Source organism: Chlorocebus sabaeus, chromosome 24 (genome assembly GCF_047675955.1).
Source record: "Chlorocebus sabaeus isolate Y175 chromosome 24, mChlSab1.0.hap1, whole genome shotgun sequence".
NCBI classification, from domain to species: Eukaryota; Metazoa; Chordata; class Mammalia; order Primates; family Cercopithecidae; genus Chlorocebus; species Chlorocebus sabaeus.
Genome location: NC_132927.1, coordinates 50,774,609 through 50,796,528, shown reverse-complemented (window position 1 = coordinate 50,796,528; position 21,920 = coordinate 50,774,609).

Below are 21,920 nucleotides of genomic sequence, written 5' to 3'. Positions count from 1 at the left end.
AGTCCTCACAGCTCCATTTTATAAATGAAAAAACTGAGGTTTAAAAGGATTAATAGACTTACCCAAGTTTCTCTCAGAAATTGTTCCAAGCCGGGAGCAGTGGCTCTCCTGTAATCCCAGCACTTTGGGAGGTTGAGGCGGGAGGATCACTTGAGCCCCGGAGTTCGAGAGCAACCTGGGCAACATAGTGAGACTTCATCTCTACAAAAAAAAATTAAAAAAAATAAAAAATTAGCTAGGCATGGTGGTGTATGGCTGTAGTCCCAGCTACTCAGGAGGCTGGGGTGGGAGGATCACTTGAGCTCAGAAGATTGAGGCTGCAGTGAGTTGTGACTGCACCACTGCAGCTCCAAAACTGAAGGCTTCTAATTCCAAATCTCAAGCCCTTTAAATTTCATCACCTGCCTCTGTGGGAAACAGGGACCCCTTTTCAATGATCCTAATAAGCTCTGGAGAGAGGCAAGAGTCCCCTGGGAAGGGGAAATGGAGCGTATGGCTTCGGGCCTCTTTGCTGCCCCCCTTCTGTAGGACAATCCTGAGAAGCAACCTACAGAAATCCTGCATCCAGGAACAAGTGGAGAAAAAGGGAGTAGGAAGCAGAGAGAGGAAGAAAATAAACAACCAAGCTGAAGACAGCCAGAGAAAGTAAATGTGACCAGTGAGGCAGAGAGCTGATGGATGGCAGCGTCTCTGGAGGCGGAAACGTGGCCCCAGAGGATGGAGGGAGGGTGCGGGAGGCCCAGGGAAGTGGGGCGGGAGAGTGGTTCTTGGTGAATCAGGCGTGCAAGAGGCTGTTGTTTCTCCTCGGTGCAGGATATTGATGACTTATTGACCCAAAGCATGGGAGAGGGCAGCTGCTAGGGGAGAAGGAGCTCAGCCCACGGCTGGCTGGGGGAATGGGGAGGCAGGGGCTGTGGGAAAGGAGGCCTGGGAGCAAGGACCAATGTGAGGGAGGAAGAGGGATAGAGGAGGCAGGTGGGGTGATTCTTTGTGGAGCAGGAGAGGTTATCAACCCAGAACCTGACCTGGTTTTCTGAGGTCACCTGGGGTCCCTTAAGTGCTAGAAAACACTAGCTACTTTGCCCAGCCTTCCCGGCTGTCAAATCTCTTGGAAGGCCTTGGGCATGCTGGCCGCAGATGCTTAGCATGCATCGGATAACACTCAGACGGTTGCGACAAAATTAGCCAATTTCCAAAACCCATTAAATACGCCTCCTGATAGCATCTCTCTCAGGGCCATTTGCAAAAGCATGAACTGCCTGGGAAGGCTTCACCATGACTAGTTCTAGGCTGCCTTCTCCTCCCATGTGGCCTGACTCGGTGAACTGAGTGACTTCCCTCCGTGGCTCCTGCAGGGGTACAGCTGTTGCTCCTAGAATCCTGCCACCGAGACCCAAGGTGGCCCTACTAGGAAGTCCCATTGCATATGTCCAGCCCCGACTGATGGACAACATACCAGGCTCCTGGACTGTGGTTTCCAGCTCCAGCTTGGCAGGAAAGAGTCTGCATAACCCCCACCCCCAGCTCCAGTGACCCCTCTTTTATAAGATGGAAGCAAAATGCTTTTATACCTCATTGGGAAAAGGAAATGGAAATTTAAAAGTCAGAGAATTGAAAATGATCTTTTATTTTATTTTATTATTTTATTTTGTGGGTTTTTGTTTTGTTTTGAGATGGAATTTTGCTCTTGTTGCCCAGGCTGGAGTGCAATGGCGCAATCTCAGCTCACCGCAACCTCCCCCTGCCAGGTTCAAGCAATTCTCCTTCCTCAGCCTCCTGAATAGCTGGGATTACAGGCATGCGCCACCAGGCCCGGCTAATTTTTTCTGTTTAGTAGAGATGGGGTTTCACCATGTTAGTCAGGCTGGTCTCAAACTCCTGACCTCTGGTGATCCACCTGCCTCAGCCTCCCGAAGTGCTGGGATTACAGGCATGAGCTGAGCCACTGTGCCCAGCAAAGGATCTTTAATATGACCTACCTACCTCCTTCACTTTATATGTAAGAAAACCACCCAGAGAGGGGATGAGACCATCTAGTGGCACACAGCTGCTGGCAGCAAGGGCAGGACAAGAAGCCAGGCCCTCACTCTTCCCTTGGCTCAATCTGGTGAAGACGGCTGAGTGATATAACCATCAGACTCCTACAGAAATCACTGGATTTGGAGTCTAAAGACCTGGGTTCAAATCCTGACTTTGTCCCTAAATACCTGAATAACCTTAGGCAAGTTATTTCACCTTGTTTGCTTCAGTTTCCACATCTATCTAATGGGGACAACAGTGCCTCTCATATGAGGTGTTGTGATCCAATTAGAAGATAGTATCTTGCCCAGTACATAATAGGTATTAATAATAGTAGGGGCAGGTACAGGGGAGCATGGGAGAATTTATCTTAAACAGGCTTGTTTACTTATGTTGACCAGGAACTGACCCACGTTCCCTGAAAGGGGAACAATAAATGTTAATTACCTACAGGTTGTGTTGGCTGCAGGTTTTCGGCATTGTGCCTACACTGAATAAAAGGAAGCAGCTTCAGTTTCTCAGGGCTGCTCTCTGGCTACTAGAGCCAGGCAGTCACCTAGCTGCTCTTACACTGCATACCTGTGTCTGAGTACTCATTTCATCTGTCAGCCAGGGTCTGTGCGACAGACCTGGCAGTTTTCCTTTGAATTGATATGTACTTATTTCCAAATGTGTGTTAGGAACATTCTAATTGCTTATCAAAACCTTGATTTCACAGCTGTTATTGCCTAAGATGAGGTTAAGTTTTAAAAGTGAGCTAATTTAAATAAAAATATGAAGTAAACAATAGTAGGTAGTACTTGAGAGGACAAAAATCATGAAGGTGATAATACCTCACAATTGAAATTTGGAAAACAGTGAAGATGTTTAACTTCTGTAAAGAACATAGGCTTTGGAGTCAGAAAAATCTGAATTTGGGCCAGTTCTGCCATTCTCCAACTGTGCGACTTTGGATAATCTACTTAATTTGTTTCATTAACTGCTGCTGTCTTGATCTTTCTTATTTCCTTCTTTCTTTGTATTTTTATTCAGTTTTGTGTTTTTTTGTGGTTTTTTTTTTTTTTTTTTTTTTTTGGAGACAGAATCTAATTCTGTTCTCCAGGCTGGAGTGCAGTAGCACAATCTTGGCGCAACCTCCGCCTCCCCAGGTTCAAACAATTCTCCTCCTCAGCCTCCCAAGTAACTGGGATTACAGGTGTGCACCACCACGCCTGGCTAATTTTTGTTTTGGTTTTTGTAGAGACGGGGTTTCACCATGTTAGCCAGGCTGGTCTCGAACTCCTGACCTCAAGTGATCTGCCCACCTTGGCTTCCCAAAGTTTTAGGATTACAGGTGTGAGCCACCATGCCTGGCCTGTGTTTATATTCAGGCCCTTTTTTTCTAACTTCTTTTTTAAAAAACAGCTTTATTGAGGTATCATTGACATACAATAAGTGTCATATATTTAAGGTGTATGATGTGCTAAGTTTTGACTTATGTGTGTATATACCCCACTCATCATTCCCCAAAATTTCCTCATGCTCCTTTGTAAAAACTCCTTCCTATTCCCCTGTTCCTCACATTACTCCTCCTCTCCGTGCCCAAACAACAACTGATCTTTTTTTTTTTTTTTTTTTTTGAGATGGAGTCTCATTCTGTTGCCCGGGCTGGAGTGCAATGGTGCAATCTTGGCTTACTGCAACTTCTGCCTCCTGGGTTCAAGTGATTCTCCTACCTCAGCCTCCCAAGTAGCTGGGATTACAGGCAGGCGCCACCACACCTGGCTAAGTTTTGTATTTTCAGTAGAGATGGGATTTCTCCATGTTGGTCAGGCTGGTCTTGAACTCCTGACCTTAGGTGATCCAGCTGCCTCGGCCTCCCAAAGTGCTGGGATTATAGGCATGAGTCACTGCACCTGGCCAACAATGGATCTTCTTTGTGTCACTATAGATTAGTTGCATTCTCTAGAATTTTATAGAAATGGAGTAATACTATATGTACACTTTTCTGGTCTGGCTCGTGAACTCTGTGTAATTATTCTGAAATTCATCCATGTTATGTGTATCAATACTTCATTCTATTTTGTTTCTGAGTAGTATTCCATTCTATGGATATATCATATTTTATTCACCCATCCATCAGTTGATGAATATTTGGGTTGTTTCTAGTTTTTGGCTATGAGAAATAGAGCTGCTTTGAACATTCATGTATAAGTCTTTGTACAGACTTATGCTTTCTTCTCCCATGGGTAAATTACTTAAGAATGTAATGGCTAGATTATGTAGCGAGTTTATATTTAACTTTTGAGAAATGGACAAACTGTTTTCTAAAGTGTTTGTCCCACTGTATTAGTCCGTTTTCATGCTGCAGATAAAGACATACCCGAGACTGGGCAATTTACAAAAGAAAGAGGTTTAATGGACTTACAGTTCCACATGGCTGGGGAGGCCTCACAATCATGGTGGAAGGCAAGAAGGAGCAATTCACATCTTACATGGATGTCAGCAAAGAGAGAGAACTTGTGCAGGGGAACTCCTCTTTATAAAACCATCAGATCTCATGAGAACTCATATACTATCATGCAGGAAAGACTCACCCCCATAATTCAATCATCTTCCACCAGGTTCCTCCCATGACATGTGGAAATTGTGGGAGTTACAATTCAAGGTGAGATTTGGGTGGGGACACAGCCAAACCATATCAGCCACTTTATAGTCCCACCAATAGTGTATGAGGTTTCAGTTCATCCATGTTGTTGTCAATACTTGGTATGATCAATCTTTATAATTTTAATCATTTTAGGAGGAACATAGTAGTATCTCATTGTAGTCTCAATTTGTGTTTCCCTAATGACTAATGATGTTAAATATCTTTTCATGTGTTTACTTGCCATTTCTATATCTTCTTTGGTAAAGTGTTAAATGTCTTTTGCCCATTTAAAAAATATGAGTTGTTTGTTTTCTTATTATTTGGTTACAGGGGTTCTTTTTTTTTTTTTTTTTTTTTTTTTTGAGACAAATTCTCTCTCTGTCACCCAGGCTGGAGTGCAATAATACAGTCTCAGCTCACCACAACCTCCACCTCCTGGGTTCAAGTGATTCTCCCACTTCAACCTCCCGAGTAGCTGAGACTACAAACACGTGCCACCACACCCGGCTAATTTTTGTATTTTTAGTAGAGATGGGGTTTCGCTGTGTTGGCCAGGCTGGTCTCGAACTCCCGACCTCGTGATCCACCCACCTCAGCCTCCCAAAGTGCTGGGATTAGAGGCGTGAGCCACCATGCCTGGACTATAGAAGTTCTTTATATTGCATATAGAAGTACTTTATCAGATGTGATTTGACAATATTTTCTCCCAAACCATGGCTTGTATTTTTGTTCTCTTTAAAATGTCTTTCAAAGAGCAAAAGGTTTACTTTTGATTAAGTAAATTTATCCATTTTTCTTCTATGGATTGTGTTTTGGTGTTCTATCTGATAAATCTTTGCCTAGCACAAATTACAAAGATGTTTTTCTAATGTCATCTTCTACAAGTTTTACAGTTTCAGGTTTTATAAATTAGCTCCATGATCAACTTTGAATTAATTTTTGTATAAAGTATAAGGTATGGATTGAACATTTGTATGCCTTTAGTTTCCAAATGGACATCCAATTGTTTCAGCACTGTTTCTTGAAAAGGCTATTCTTGCTCCACTTAATTGCTTTTGCACCTTTGTCAAAAACCAGCTGTTCATATATGTTATTTATTAACTCTGAATTCTGGTTAACTGACCATTTTTCTATCTTGATGCCAACACCTCACTGTCTTGATTATTGTAGCTTTTTAAGTTTTGAAACAGGTAGTGTCAGCCATCTAAATTTGTTCCTTTTTTTCAAAGTTGTTTTGGCTATTCTATGCCTTTTGTATTTTCATATGAATTTTAGAAATGTGTCCACGTCTTTCAAGAAAGCCTGCTGGAGTTTTCATTGGAATTACAATGAATCCATAGATCAATCTGGGGGAAACTGACATCCAAACAATGAGTTCCCTGACCCATGAACAAGGTATAGCTTTCCACTCTTTAATTTCTTTCAGTAACATTTGATAGTTTTCTATTACAAGTTTGCTGGGAATATGTTTTCATGTGTTTACTTGTCATTTCTATACCTTATTTGGCAAAGTGTTACAAATATTTTGCCGATTTAAATAATATGAGTTGTTTGTTTTCTTGTTATTGAATTACAAGAGTTCTTTATATTGCATGTACAAGTACTTTATCAGATACATGATTTGAAAATATTTTCTCTCGGGCCGGGCGCAGTGGCTCAAGCCTGTAATCCCAGCACTTTGGGAGGCCGAGATGGGCGGATCACGAGGTCAGGAGATTGAGACCAGCCTGGCTAACAATGTGAAACCCCGTCTCTACTAAAAAATACAAAAAACTAGCCGGGCGAGGTGGTGGGCGCCTGTAGTCCCAACTACGCGGGAGGCTGAGGCAGGAGAATGGCGTAGACCCGGGAGGCGGAGCTTGCAGTGAGCTGAGATCCGGCCACTACGCTCCAGCCTGGGCGACAGAGCGAGACTTCGTCTCAAAAAAAAAGAAAAAAAAAAAAGAAAGAAAATATTTTCTTCCAAACAATGGCTTGTCTTTTCATGGTCTTTACAATGAATGTCTGGAATTGTTATGTTCTCTTGAGATCTTTAGCTCCCTCTCCCCCTTGTCTCCTTTTCAGGTTCATTCTTCTCAACCAGCAATTAAATGTTGTATTTCTGGGAGGCTGAGACTCAAGCCCTGCCCCTTCTTTACACTATGCTTAATTCCTGGGGCATCTCATGCATATGTATAGTGTTGATTCTGTCTCTGCTAATTTTCCCCAAATTTGTATTTCCAGTTTCTAACCCACAATCTAGCTGCCTGTCGTACAACTCAGCTTGAATGTCTCAGAGGCACCATAAGCCAACAGGTCCAAAGTCACTCAGGCTCATTCCCCCATACCTGCTGCCCCTCTGGGAGTCCCTCTTTTAGCAAACGGTGCCATCAGCCATTCAATTACTCAAACCAGAAACCCAGCCATCATTCAAGACAAATTCCTCTCTTACTATCTCCCACTCCAACCCATCTACTCTCTTACAAAGTCCTGTCAGTTTTATCTCCTAATCTGTCCACTTCTAACTTCCTCCATTCCTAACCCATTCTAGGCTACCATATTATTTCACTTGAACCATAGTAGTGGCCTCCTAGCCATTGTGCCTAAATTCATTTTACCACCCTCCCCAAAATCTATTGTTAGCTAGAGATCTCTTCTAAAAGCAAATCTGATAATATCAGCCTCCTGCTTAAACCTCAGTGGCCTCCTGCTGATTTTAGAATAAAAACAAAACATGGCCTAGACCTTGTTTATCTCTCCACCCTTGCTTTGTGACATGTTTTATTTTATTCTCTTCCCACCTCACTGGCCTTCTTTCTTATCTTTCACTACAGAACTTTTGTACATCCTGTTTCTCCTTTTATCTAGTTAGTTATCCTCATTCTTCAGTGCTCAGTGCAAGTATCACCTTCCCAGGAAAACCTTAGCACATCAGGTCCCTCCAAAATAGTTTCTCATAAGGCCATATTGCCATTGGTGGCAGCACTTGTCACAGTTACCATCTTAATTTTGTTAATATTATTATTCAGGTATTGTTTGTGTTCTGTGCTAGGCTGCTAAGTTTCATTTGTTTTTCTCATAATTGTATGACAATGTCTAGCACAGTGCCTGGCTCACGATGAACATTCAACAAATATTTGTAGAATGAATGGATCAAAAAAAAAGTACTATTTTAAAGAAAGGCACTATTATTAACCCCATGTCACATCATGAAGAAATTAAGGTTCAGAGAGGTTAAGTCATGTACCCAGCTTAGAAGTGGCTGAGTCAAAATCTGAACCTGCTTTTCTGATTCTAGACCCTACAATGCTTAAGCAGCATTCTGCTTTTCCAAGTGGACCAAACACCAAAACCAGACCTACCTGCAGCTTTCTAAGGACACCAGTTCCCTGCAGTTACATCTGCATAGTCTTGGATTTTTTTTTTTTTTTTTTTTTTAAAGCAGAATCTTGAAAATCAGAACAAAACCCTAGAATCAGCCAGGTACAGTGGCTCAAGCCTGTAATCACAGCACTTTGGGAGGCCGAGGTGGGAGGATTACTTAAGGCCAGCAGTTCAAGACCAGTCTGAGAAATATACTAAGACTCTGTCTCTACCAAAAAAAAAAAAAAAAAAAAAAAGTTTAAAAAATAATTAGCCGAGCATGGTGGCACTCACCTGTAGTCCTAGGTACTTGGGAGCCTGAGGTGGGAGGATCACTTGAGCCCAGGAATTCGAGGCTACAGTGAGCTAAAAAGGTGCCACTGCACTGCAGCCTGGGCAACAGAGCAAAGCCCTGCCTCTAATATATATATAAAAACAAAATTTAATTTTAAAAGTCTAGAATACTGAATCTATCCAAGTCACCCAGCAAGGTGGTAACAGATTTAGGGTTAGAACTAGCTCCAAACTCAATGCTTTGCACCCTGAGTTCTATATACCCACCCTACCTCCACTACCAGGGCAGGAGCTCAGTGTCCGAGGTACAAAGTTCAATCTGCCAAGAGCAGTGCTTCCAAACTTTTTTGAGTGTAGTTAATTTGTAATTGGTGAAGTAGGGTGGGTAAGAGGGCAAGAGATCCCTGGATCCACCTATTCCAACTTTCCAGGATTAAAAACAAAACAAAACAAAACTCAGTGTTATCAACTAAGGGCTAACCTAAAGCAAATGTAGGAGGACTCTTATATATCTGTTCTAGCAGTAGGAGCGTGGCTGCTTCCTATTTGAACCATAATAACTTGCTTTGTGCCCGGCAGGCAGCAGGCATGGTACTAAACCCATTCACTGCCTTATCTTTTCTTGTGTATATAGTTCCATGATTAGTCCCACTTTACAGATAAAAAAAAAAAAAAAACAGGTTCAGAGAGACTTAAGATTTACCCAAAATTACAAGGTCCATAAGGGACAGACTGGGGACTTATCTCCAAATGCTCTATGCTCTTAACAACTGTGTTGTGCTTCCTCAAAAACAAACAGCTGTATCTACCTGCCTTAAAGCCTAGTAATTAGAAATGTATCCCTTTCACTGCTGTTTGCCTGGTACATTTATCATGTCTTTTAAAAAATTAATATAATAAAAACAAACATGAGGTATTCTGTATGTTTAGATATGGAGAGATACTTTTTTTTTTTTGAGATGGAGTCTTGCTCTGTCCCCAAGGCTGGAGTTCAGAGGCGCCATCACGGCTCACTGCAAGCTCCGCCTCCCGGGTTCACGGCCATTCTCCTGCCTCAGCCTCCCGAGTAGCTGGGACTACAGGTGCCCACCACCGTGCCTGGCTAACTTTTTGTATTTTTAGTAGAGATGAGATTTCACTATGTTAGCCAGGATGGTCTCAATCTCCTGACCTCGTGATCCGCCCACCTCGGTCTTCCAAAGTGCTGGGATTACAGGCGTGAGCCACCGCGCCCGGCCAAGATACATTATTAAGGCCAAAAATAATGCCATGGTGGATTATGTATAATCTCCTATTGTACTGAAAAGTACACATGAACTTCTGGAAGGATATACAATGCATAGTTGATCAGTTGGAAGTGGGCTTGGGGAGGCCATAGGCAGGGAGCACCCTTATACCGTTGACTTCTCCACTTCATAAGCAATTATTACTTGTGTGTGTGTGTGTGTGTGTATGTATATATATATATATATTTTTTTTTTTTTTTTTTGAGATGGAGCTTCGCTCTTGTTGCCCAGGCTAGAGTGTAATGGCACGATCTTCGCTCACTGCAACCTCTGCCTCCCGAGTTCAAGCGATTCTACTGCATCAGCCTCCCCACTTGCTGAGAGTACAGGCATGCACCACCATGCCCAGCTAATTTTGTGTTTTTAGTACAGACAGGGTTTCTCCAGTTGGTCAGGCTGGTCTCGAACTCCCGACTTCATGTGATCTGCCCCGCCTCAGCCTCCCAAAGTGCTGGGATTACAGGCATGAGCCACCATGCCTGGCCTACTTGTATAATTTTTTTTTAAGTTGAACAATATATTGTAAATGTAAATATACATCATTTCACAGCATAGTTAACTAAAAACCCACCACAGAGTACACTGATCCAAGACTAGCAGCAATTTAATTCCCTGTTCACACTCAAGCCAAGACCCATGGCAGTGAGACTGTGAAAGCAAGAGAGAAGCAGTGCAGGCATTGAAGTCAGACTGATCAGGATTCAAATCCCCATTCCCACCATTTACTGGCTTTATGAGTTAAGGTGTATTGTTTAACCTCTGAACCTCAGTTTCCTAACCTGCAAAATGGGAGGATAACACTGCCTTACAACTGTGTTAAGGCAGTGATAAGGATAAGAGAGCTAATGCGTGTCAAGCAGTTTGTACGGAATGTGGCAGGTAGCGAGCAGTCACTAGGGCTGGTAGCCATTTTTAGGCACTGATAACAGAACATTCTTCCTCCATTACAGGAATTCCAACTATGCTCATGGTTGGGTGTTAGGAAATGTAAGATTACCCAGGGTCAAGGGACAATCAGTCTTCTGAGTAGTAAAAAAGTGCTAATGGCCTTTTAATTTTTCAGTCTGTGTGTCACCCATGAGGCTTCCAGGATCTGTAGCTATTCCTCAGTAATTATTTGCTATTTGACTTGAGGAGAAAGTTTTATGCCTGTGAACCTTTGAGGGTGGGGTGAGTTTGCGAAATAGATGGTCCAAACTTTAGTTTCATTCCTACCCATCCCCTGCCTCCAACTCCCTGCCAGGACATTTAGAAGCTTAGAAAGTTTGATCAATCGCAGGAATTTTTACAGGTCAGTTTACCTGAGGTGGAGTTGGAACTGCTGTGAGCTCACAATTCCTTAACCCAAATTCTGAAATCCAAAACACTCTGAAACCAAAAGGTTTTTTGTAAGCCTAAAGAGAACTCATTCAGAGGAAGACCCTGACCTGAACCACCATAAGATTATTTAATATCTTTATTGATCACCCTCAGGATGACTAGTCATACATTTTACTGAAGAGATATTGATGTGGTTGGTTATGTGGTGCTGCCTCAGACCTCACTAAGGATTTTGTATAACATACGGTAGGTGCACCATCTTTCCTTGTTAAAATCTGAAAAAATCTGAATTCTGAAAAACATCTGGCACCAAGGGTTTCAGAATATAGTCTGACTGTGAACCTATATTTCTAGATAGGACTTCAGGTTTGCCTCGTCCACATCCCAGCTTCTTTCTATCATTCATCACAGGGTCATCTGCGGCGGCAGAAGAACCTGGTTAAAGACTCAGAGGTTTGGGGGCCCTATAGGGCTGTCAGCACCATGGATAGCAAAACAGCCCCTGAGCGGCTGCCAAACAAATTTGCTGACATCTTGGACTCAGTTTTTCCTGCTTAAGAGAGATTGACACAATGAAGCTTGCCTGAGAAATGCGACCAATTGTTTTCTAATAGTAAAACACAAGGTATAGGGGTGGGAGTGGGGGGATAGTCGATGTGGTCCAGGCAGAGGAAATAAATGTGTTTCTTATCTTTTTCCTCCAGCTGGTTCCAGGCTCTTCTCCTCTGACATTATTAAAAGCCTGGCAGGTACTTTGAATGTTTGTTTCCATCAAGTTTCCTTGCCATTCTAATCTGCAAATACTCTTAGCTAGTTTCCTTTCTTGCATATTCTGTGTTGTCTAGTCACTGAATTTTCCCAGCCTCACCTGCCTGGCAACCAGGTACATGAGTAAGACCTTGTTAGAAGTGGACAGCAAGTTTCTGCTGGACTTCTTCTAGCCCTGGTCAGTCTAACAAAAGAGATGTGAAGTAAGCCACAAGTCCCCACTGTTGTTCATGATCAATTTATCATTAGGTACTTGAGGAGGAAAACAGGGGCTACATTGAGGTGGTTTCCTTTACTACTAAGTGAAGTCATGCCTTGCCTCAATGAATTGAGTCCTCTGTCACTGAAATCCATGCTTCAAACAGCAAGAATGAGGTCCCAGGACATCAGAGCTGCAAGGGGCTTAGAGCTTATATACTGGAGGCAGTAGAGGCAGAATGGTTGCTTTTCTTTATTCAGCAAATATCTATTACATGTTTACTTATGTCACGCATAAGCTAGGTACAAGGGATAGAAATAGAGGCCCAACCTCCTCCCGGAAACTCAGTCGAAGGAGAGACAAGTAAGATGTAAAAGTACAATGCTCTGAGCGCTGTGGGAGGGAAAATACAAGCTATTACAGGAAACCAGAAAGGGGGCATCCAGCCCAGGTGGAAGAGTCTGGGAGAAGACACCAAGGAGGAAGCCCCTGAGCTGAGCTTTTTTTTTTCCGGAGTATGGCTCTTGTTTCCCAAGCTGAAATGCAATGGTGCGATCTCGGCTCTGCAACCTCCGCCTCCCTGATTCAAGCGATTTTCTTGCCCCAGCCTACCAAGTAGCTGGGATTACAGGCGTGCGCCACCACGCCCGACTAATTTTTTGTATTTTTAGTAGAAACAGGGTTTCACTGTGTTGGCCAGGCTGGTCTTGAATGCCTGACCTCAGATGATCCGCCTGCCTCAGCCTCCTAAAGTGCTGGGATTACAGGTGTGAGCAACTGTGTCTGGCCGAGCTGAGCTTTTAATGATGGGTGGGTTGGCTAGATGTGATGGCTTACATCTGTAATCCCAGCACTTTGGGAGGCTGAGGCAGGAGGATCACTTGAAGCCAGGAGTTCGAGACCAGCCTGGGAAACAAAATGAGACCCTGTCCCTACAAAAAATAAATAATAAATAAATAAATTAGCCAAGTATGGTGGCATGCACCTATAATTTCAGCACTTTGGGAGGCTAAGGCAGGAGGATTGCTTGAGCCCAGGAGGTCAAGGTTGCAGTGAGCTATGATCACGCCTCTGCACTCCAGCCTGGGTGACAGAACAAGACACCATCTCTATTAAAAAAAAAAAAAAAGAGTGCGGTAAGGGATTTCAAAGAAGCAGTATGGTACATGCAAAGGGAATACACTGTGGAGAACCCAGACTTGTTATCTCTTTGTACATGTAGGTATGTGTCCTTATTCCACAGCTAAAATCATCCTGTCTTTGCTAACCAGAGCAATATCTCATATCTCTTTGTATCCCCAGAACCTACCCTGTTTTCTATATATAGTAAATGCTTTCTCAATGGTTCTCAGTGATAATGGGTTTGAGGCCTCACACTATCAAAACTGTAGCCAAGTAGAGGATTTTAAAGCAGAAACCAGAAAATTATGATAAAAACTTGGACACACTCACTATATGCCTCTAACACTTGCTGTGCTGCACCAAGAAAAAACTTTGACCCGAAGTCTCCAGCAAACTGCAGAAATCAAAACTGCTCCTCACTTTCCATGACTGAAAGTTCCTCTGGAGAGTGTGTGGCCTCGCAAAAAGCCCCCCATACATGTTCCCAAGAAGATGTAGTGTGAGCCCCAGTTCCAGGAGTCGTCAGCTCAGTGATGCTGGGAGAATATTCCATGAGCTGTCTGAGCTGCTGATTTTCTACCTACAAAAATAGAACTTATTACTGGGTTACCTATCCCAATGCATATTATGAAGGTAAAAAGAGTAGTCAGATTCACACCAAGCACTTTGAAAACACAAAACATCACTCCTATCAGAAGCTATCATTCTACTGGGTAAGGAATCACAAAGCCCAGACTCCCCTCCAACCAGCTGTTGGCCCTGGCCAACTCTTCTCTGTGGGCCTCATTTCTTTCTCTGTGGTTGAATTCTACAGATGATTCCTGAAGATCTTACATTGTTCCATGATTTGGTTTGCAAACTGGAAGCTTTAAGCAGCCTTTGTACACTGTGCTCTGAAACAGCTGAGCTTTAATCCTCTGTTTATGTCCTAATGCTTGTCCATTGGTACCAAAACTCCCAGTATTGGCTGATTGGATTGAAGCAGGGATAGGCCTCGTTGTCCCTCGAACACTGTAATGGCTACAGTCCAAAGAGGCACTCTTGACTGGAGCCTTGAGGATGGTGGGGAAGGCCAGGCAGGGAGAGAGATTCAAGTTGCAAACCCAGGAAAAGGCTTCCCCTAGATTTTCAGCATTTAACTGAAGAAAATGGTTTCTGTAACATTGGAGAAAAACGTTGCAGCTTAGCAGAGTGAAATGAATTATATCCCTTACCAGTTTGCTGTGTCGACTTTCTCTCTCTCTCTCTCTCTCTCTCTCTCTCTCTCTCTCTCTCATCTGCCCTCTCTTTATCATGCCTCATCACTCATTCACTTTCCCCTCCCAGTTTCCTGACCCTTCTGGATGTTCCAGGTTTCCTTGATCTCTTCCCCTTTCCTCCCCAAGTCATCTCCTCTGCCACCTCTTTCTCCCCTGCCATTGTGTTGCCCACTCCCTGCATCCTCCCTGCTGCTTTTTATTTGCCTTCCTTTTTTCTGTGAGGATCACTAGGGCTGTAAGGAGAACATAATCCTTTAGAAATGTGACCTCATTTACTATTATTCTTCCACCGAGGCAGGCCGGGGTAGAGGTCACTCCCCAATCCCACCACTGTTCCTGCTGGGAATAAAGATTTTGAGAGAGAGGATGAGTCTTCAAAGGGTATCCAATGCAGCAATCATTCACTCAGTGGATATTTATTTTTATTTAAGCTTTAAAATAATTTTAAGGTAGTGCATGTATATTGCAGACAGTTAGAAAATACAAAAGCAGAATAAAGTGGAATGTTTAAATGAACCATAGTTATCTCCATCAAGGGACAACCCTTAATAGCATTTTGTTTTAATTCCTCCTAAGATTTTTATGGGCTCTTTGGCATACTTGCCGTTATATTACATGTGCAATTTTGTAACCTGCTTTTTTCTACTTCATTTTATAACATAAGCATTTCTCCCATGATATTGCAAACTCTTAAAATATCATTTAAATTTGTTTACCCATTGCCCTATTTTTTGGACATTTATATATGTTCCAATTTTTCTGTAATGAAAATTAATACTGTGATGGCTAGTTTTGTATGCAAAGCTTACACAGTTAGTATGGTATTAAGGTTAAGAGTGAGGCCTTGGCCGGGCGCGGTGGCTCAAGCCTGTAATCCCAGCACTTTGGGAGGCCGAGACGGGCGGATCACGAGGTCAGGAGATCGAGACCATCCTGGCTAACACAGTGAAACCCCGTCTCTACTAAAAAATACAAAAAATAGCCGGGCGAAGTGGCGGGCGCCTGTAGTCCCTGTGACTCGGGAGGCTGAGGCAGGAGAATGGCGCAAACCTGGGAGGCGGAGCTTGCAGTGAGCTGAGATCCGGCCACTGCACTCCAGCCTGGGCGACAGCGTGAGACTCCGTCTCAAAAAAAAAAAAAAAAAAAAAAAAAAAAAAAAAAAGAGTGAGGCCTTGAAGCCAGACTGCCTGGGTTGGAATCTGGGCTCTGTCCTTACAAGCCATTGGGTAAATTATATGTCCCAGTTTTCACATCTGCATAATAGTGATGATAATAATACCTACCTTGTGGGGTTCTTAGAATTAAATCAGATTGCCAGGCATGGTGGCTCACGCCTGTAATCCCAGCATTTTGAAAGGCCAAGGTGGGCAGATCACCTGAGTTCAGGAGTTCAAGACCGCCCTGGGCAACATGGTGAAACCCCGTCTCTACTAAAATACAAAAATTAGCCAGGCATAGTGGGTGCGTGCCTATAATCTCAGCTACTTGAGAGGCTGAGGCATGAGAATCACTTGAGCCCGGGAGACGGAGGTTGCAGCGGGCCAAGATTGCACAACTGCACTCCAGCCTGGGTGACAGAGCAACTCTGTCTCAAAAAAAAAAAAAAAAGGAATTAAATCAGATTATTTATCTAAACCAGTGCCTGGCATGTAGTAGTTACTCAAAAATTGTTACCTATTAATATTGCCTTAGGATGGTTTCCCAGTAGTGAACTTACTCTGTCCCTTGATACATGGTACCAAATTGCCTTCCAAAAAAGAGCAAACATGTATTGACAAACCTACCATGATGTGAACCTAGGTGTGCCTGATGAAAAGAATCCTGCTCATTCCACCAGCCTGCCACAGCATCTCCTCAGGCAGGGGTTAGAGATCACTGCAATGATTGTTCTCCTAGCACCAAAGAAATGAAGTATTGTTAAGACAAAATGAAACAGTGTATATAGCATCCGCACAAGACCTGGCATCTGTTACATTATTTAAGAATCAGTACAAATTATATTTTATAGTAAATGTTCACATCATAGATTTAATAGATAATTCATTGAGATAGTACACTTTTTAAAACTCCTAACACAGTTCCTGGCACATGGCTCACTGCAACCTCCACCTCCTGGCTTCAAGCAATTCTCCTGCCTCAACCTCCTGAGTAGCTGGGACTACAGGCATGCCACCAAGCCCAGCTAACTTTTGTATTTTTAGTAGAATCAGGATTTCACCATGTTGGCCAGGCTGGTCTCGAACTCCTGACCTCAAGCAATCCACCTGCCTTGGCCTCCCAAAGTGCTGGGATTACAGGCATGAGCCACCTCACCGAGCCTTCTCCTTCTATCTCCACTGTACCTCCCTCTCAATAGCTCTCCAGTGCCCAACCTGGCTCAGTGTGCCTTCACTACTCTAGTTAACATTCTCATTGACATGGCAGAGCCCTGCCATCACAGTATAGTTAGGGCCCACAGTTTGTGCTGGAATAACAGGCTTGGGAGCCAGAGGGAGAGGATTATATACCAGAGTGTGGAGGAGAGATGGGATGAAGGCTTCAGTGAAACCAAGTATGTGCTTGCTATAATGTACAGCCTTACATGTGTGCCCCAAGCACTGCTTGCTGCTGGGATCATGGGCGACCAGGGATCAAGAAGCTGATATCAAGAAACTGATAACTGCAAGTAGCATGGCCTCACTGGCTTTTCCCTTCTTCTCCCTCTCTCTCTCTCTCTCACACACACACACACACACACACACACACATCTTCCAAGGCACAAGAAGAGGAGAGTCCTTGGGAGTGGGTGTTCTGGCAAAAGGGAAACAGTAGCCTGAGTGTCTCCCCTTCTCCCTGGACATTTTTTCACTTTCCCCTCTGCTTGCAGACCCTGTTAGCCCCCAGGGTGATGCTCCCAGTGCTCCTCCCTCCCTCACCTATTCATTCTTGGGTTCCCTTAACCCAGTTGAATTAGGCTGCAATCTTCAAAAGGAACATCAGAAAAATTAAGATAAAACAAAAGAGAAAAGAACAGAACATAACGAAAGGCTCAGCCTTTGAGTTCAGCAAGTCCACGTTCCTGATCTAGCAGAGAATTTGGGGCCTTGCATGCTCACATTCCACCTGAGCAGGGGTGCATGTCCAGAGACTCTCTGTACATTTTGAAGTTATTTCCTCTTGTTTCTCTTTCTGCTCCCTCATTAAATGTCACAATTCCTTGGACAATGATGCAGATGAGTAAGGTTGCTGGGGCAGAGAGTGGGGGAAAAAAATCAGCTTTGGCATCACACAGACCTGGCTTCAAATCTTGCCCACTCATTTGCTGAGTGTATGAATCTAGTATATTAATTTAACTTCCATGAGCCTTGATTAAAAACAACCTTACTGAATTATTTTGAGGATTAAAAGATAAAACTGCTAATACAGAGTAGGAACTCAAAACGGACTCTCTTTCATGTCCTAGACCGAAGAGTATAACAAGTTCTCCAACTTCTCCAGGGATGTTTTCTTAGTACCAATAACCTTTTGCCTTCCAGTGCCCTGCCTCCCCAGGCCCTCAGGAAGGCACAAGGAAAGTTCTTTCCTTTACACAGAGGGAGAAAGGCTCACTTTCCTAGCTCAGAAAGCCATTCTTGGGGCAAACACACCCTACCTTACATAAACACACACACACACACAAATACACACATGCACAAAGATGGGAGCAGTCCTGGGTCCTGGTCTCAGCTCTTTAAAGGGCTCCAGTCGAGGATTTATAGGAGCTTGAGTCCACTCTGCATTGTCCCAGTTCAGGGTGAAGGCAAAGAAGGCCTCCTTCTGCAGCTCCCCCAGGCCCATAACACTGACTCTGGCTTCAAGGGCGGGAGGAAGGCAGGATTATGCATCAGTTTCATTTTTTCTTTTGGCTTGTTATTGATCCCTGACTATTTTTTCCAAGTTGGAAGTTACTTAGCTTCTCCGGTTACTTAGCTTCTAGTTTTCCTCATCTGTAAACTGGGAATTATACATGTTTATAAGAATGAAATGAGATAATGGCAAAGCAGATGCCTCAAAAATTGTTGTATGTTGAGCCATGATTGCAACACTGCACTCTAGCCTGGGTGATGTAGTAAGACCCTGTCTCAAAAAAAAAATTGTAGTGTGCAAGCAAATATAAAGAATGCTAGGCCGGGCACAGTGGCTTATGCCTGCAATCCCAACATTTTGGGAGGCCGAGGCGGGTGGATCACCTGAGGTCAGGAGTTCAAGGCCAGCCTGGCCAACATGGTGAACCCCATCTCTACTAAAAATACAAAAATTAGCTGGGTATGGTAGCACATGCCTGTAATCCCAGCTACTTGGGAGGCTGAGGCAGGAGAATCACTTGAACCTGGGAGGTGGAGGTTGTAGTAAGCCAAGATCATGCCATTGCACCCTAGCCTGGGTGACAGAGTGAGACTCTGTCTCAAAAAAAAAAAAAAGTGCATTCTTCCGCTCATTTTCATTTTGTCACCATATCAGGTGAAAGAACCCTGCCATCTGCTTGCCACTGTTGATAAGCCCCACCCTGGCAGCCCCAACCTCTCACACATATACGCTCACTCATCCTTGCTCCAGCAAAGTGGGAAAGTGCAAGAGTGCAGGTTTCTCTGCCAGGGTGCAAATGCTCACATGCCCCGAGCAGCCTGTGGATGCCAGAGTTAGCGCTGGAGTTTAGAGCTGTGCAGTCTGCGGCGGCTGGGTTCCTCCATTTTATGCTCTGGTTCTGCCTCTCAAATCTGCAGTAACTCACCCACTCTGCTCCCCAGGCTTGAGTGAGTGTGTGCCTGGCAGGAAAGCAGGGACTCGGGCGGGACTGGTGCTAAGAACTCTCCTCATCTTCTTTCCTGGGCATGAATCAGTGTGTTTCTAGAGAAATGGCTTCATCTTCAGTTTTGCAGTCTCCTATGGAGAGAAGAAGTGAGCGGCTGTGGTAATGTACTTCCAAAGCCCCCCAAATGAGAAGTTTAAAAGACAGATGACTCTAGACTTCATTGCTGGGGGTCTGCCTCAAACCGAAGGGTCTGACTCAGAAGTAATGAGGGGCTCCAGGGTTCTCTGTTGCATTAAGAGTCAAAAATTTGTTCCCACTATTTGCTTACAGCCACATATGCACCCTTCCTTGGAACTGTGTCATTCTGGAGCCATATCCATGAGTGCAGGATTTGGCTGATAGGCAGTCCAAAGGCCCACCTGTCCCTGTCCTCTGTCAGACAATCCCTCCTTTAGCCAGGGCTTTGTGGGTCACAGCCATATGGCCTTGGCCGTGAGCTCAACTCCGAGGTAGAGGGCTCACTAGGCCAGGGGTGGGGTTGTCTGTCCTCTTAAGGGAAGCATCTCTTCCAATGTGTGGCCTATTGAAGTAGTAGTGGGACAGATCTCTCTATGCTTGGTGCTGATTTACATTCCCTAGGGAACACTTGTAAGACAATCAACCACTTGTAAAAAGAACTGAGAGTTTATGCATGAAAAAGCTTGCCAAGGGAAGTCCCCAGGTGGGACGAGATTAGCAGCTGGAGCTGACTCCAACTAAAACAGAACCCTCTAGGGCTGGATTTCACTTAAGGAATGTCAGAGAGGTGGGAGGGGAAGAGGACAAGAGGGTACCCCCTCCCAGGTTTTCAGCCAGTGCCTACTCTGTCCCTTACCTGTGGGCCTCACCCTGGTCCCAGCGAGGATGCCTGCTGCCTCCAGGTGAGCTTCCAGGGCTGCTCTGCCCCAGTCAGCTCACCTGGCCCAAGCCTGGGCCTTTCCCTTTTCCATTCAGATAATCAAGATAAGATGAGAGGAGCCTTTCTGGCTTAAGAAAATTTTCTAGGAACCAAAGGGGAAATACAATTAAAAGAAAAAAAAAGAGAGAGTGCCTAGAAACTGAGGGGCTCAGCAGCATTACCCAGGGTAAGCAGTTTGCTCCCCTCCTGATGCCCTTTAGTAAATAACATTAGCCTCCCAGCAACAGGAGCCCCCAGCGTTATCCTTGAGGCCTTGCTCCCTTCCCTACAACCAATCTCTCCTCTTTGTTTTCACCCAGAAGTGTCTTAAATCCCTTCCCTGCTCCCATCCTGTTGACTCTGCCTTGCTCAAGTTCTCACCACCTCTTTCCTGGGCTCGGTAGAGCTTCCTCATCAGTCCTTCAGGCTCATCTGTTCACTCCGGCCTTCCTACCAACAATCCCCTCCTCCCATGGCCTGCCTGGTGACTGTCTCATCCTTTAATAAAACTCAGACCTTCTCCAGGAAGCCTCCTGGGACTTCACCAGGCAGAGGGAGTTGTTTTCTTCTCTGGCACTCTTCACTTACTCTGTGACAGCATTTATCACAATGTGTTGGAATTGCTGGTCAACATGTCTATCGACCGCATCCCCTTCTCTGCAGCTCCTTCAAAGGCCTGCACAATGGTTTATACTTTCCATTCTTGGTTTCTAACAGAGGGGTTGATTTTCATTACATGACAGGAAATGCTTGATGGAAAAAGGAAGGGAGGGATAAAGAGAGGGAATGGAAAAAGAATGGAAACTTTGCATGGTTATAGATTCTTCAGTCCCTAAGCCACCCTTATACCTTGTGAGAGGTAAAGGTTAGTTTCCTGAGAAGAAATTCTTATCACTGCATTACCCACTATTCTCTGTCACAAGCATCATACATTGCTGATTGCACTTATAGTTTCTTCAAAGCTACTGAATTATAAGAATGCAAAGGCCCAGGAAGATTAGGCGACTGCCTAAGGTCGCACAGCCAATTAATGACAAAGGCAAGACTAGAACCTGGGTCTCCTGGCACCAGGCCCGGGCCCTTGATACAACACCAACAGCCTCTCTTTGAGTTTTCCCTCCAGGCAGCAGCATATAATTATCAACATTAGTATTTAGAATTTATATGCGGCTTTTGCTTCACTGGCTTTTTTATTATCCTTTCAATTAGTATTTCAGTATGCAGCCGAGGCATGGAGCAAAGCCAGGGTAGGGAGGGGAGTAGCACAGGGAGGCCAAGGCCAAGTAGGGGGCCATGAGTCCCTGTGAGAGGAAGGCCAGAGAAACCAAAGGTGCAGGAGGGTGGCCTGACATCAGAGACAATGTCTTGTGTGTGTGTGTGTGTGTGTGTGTGTGTGTGTGTGTGTGTGTCTGTGTGTGTCTATGAGTGTCTGTGTTGTGTGTGCGTCTGTATGTCTGTGTTTTAAGGAGGAGGGTGTCTGTGAAGACGATGTATGGGCCTCAGATGAGTGATCCAAGAGCCTCAATAGCCTCAGGGGGCTTATCACTGCATTATCCACTAATAGGGCAGAGACAGGAAGAACAATAATATATTTAGCACCCAACAAGTTAAACACCAATACCAGCCCTGAGACAGACCCCAGGATATGGGAGTTGTCTGTCCTGCCTTGAAGGGAAGAAGACCCAAGCCCCATGATGTGGACCTGCTCCTGGCTCCTACTGTGCACTCTAGGAGCTATGCTGAACTGTGCCAGATGCCCATATCCTGTGGGAGTGAGGGAGTGCTGGAGCCCACCATGCCATGTGCTATAGCATCCTCAGCTGGATGCTAGGAGACTGTGGATGCTAGTGGAATCCCACTGCCAGACCCTGGTTCCTTGTGTCTTCCAGCCCCAGCTGCAGCCTGCTCTGGGGTTTACTTTGCAAACCTACACTTACCTTCAGAAAATGAGAATACTCTCTCCTCGTGACCTCC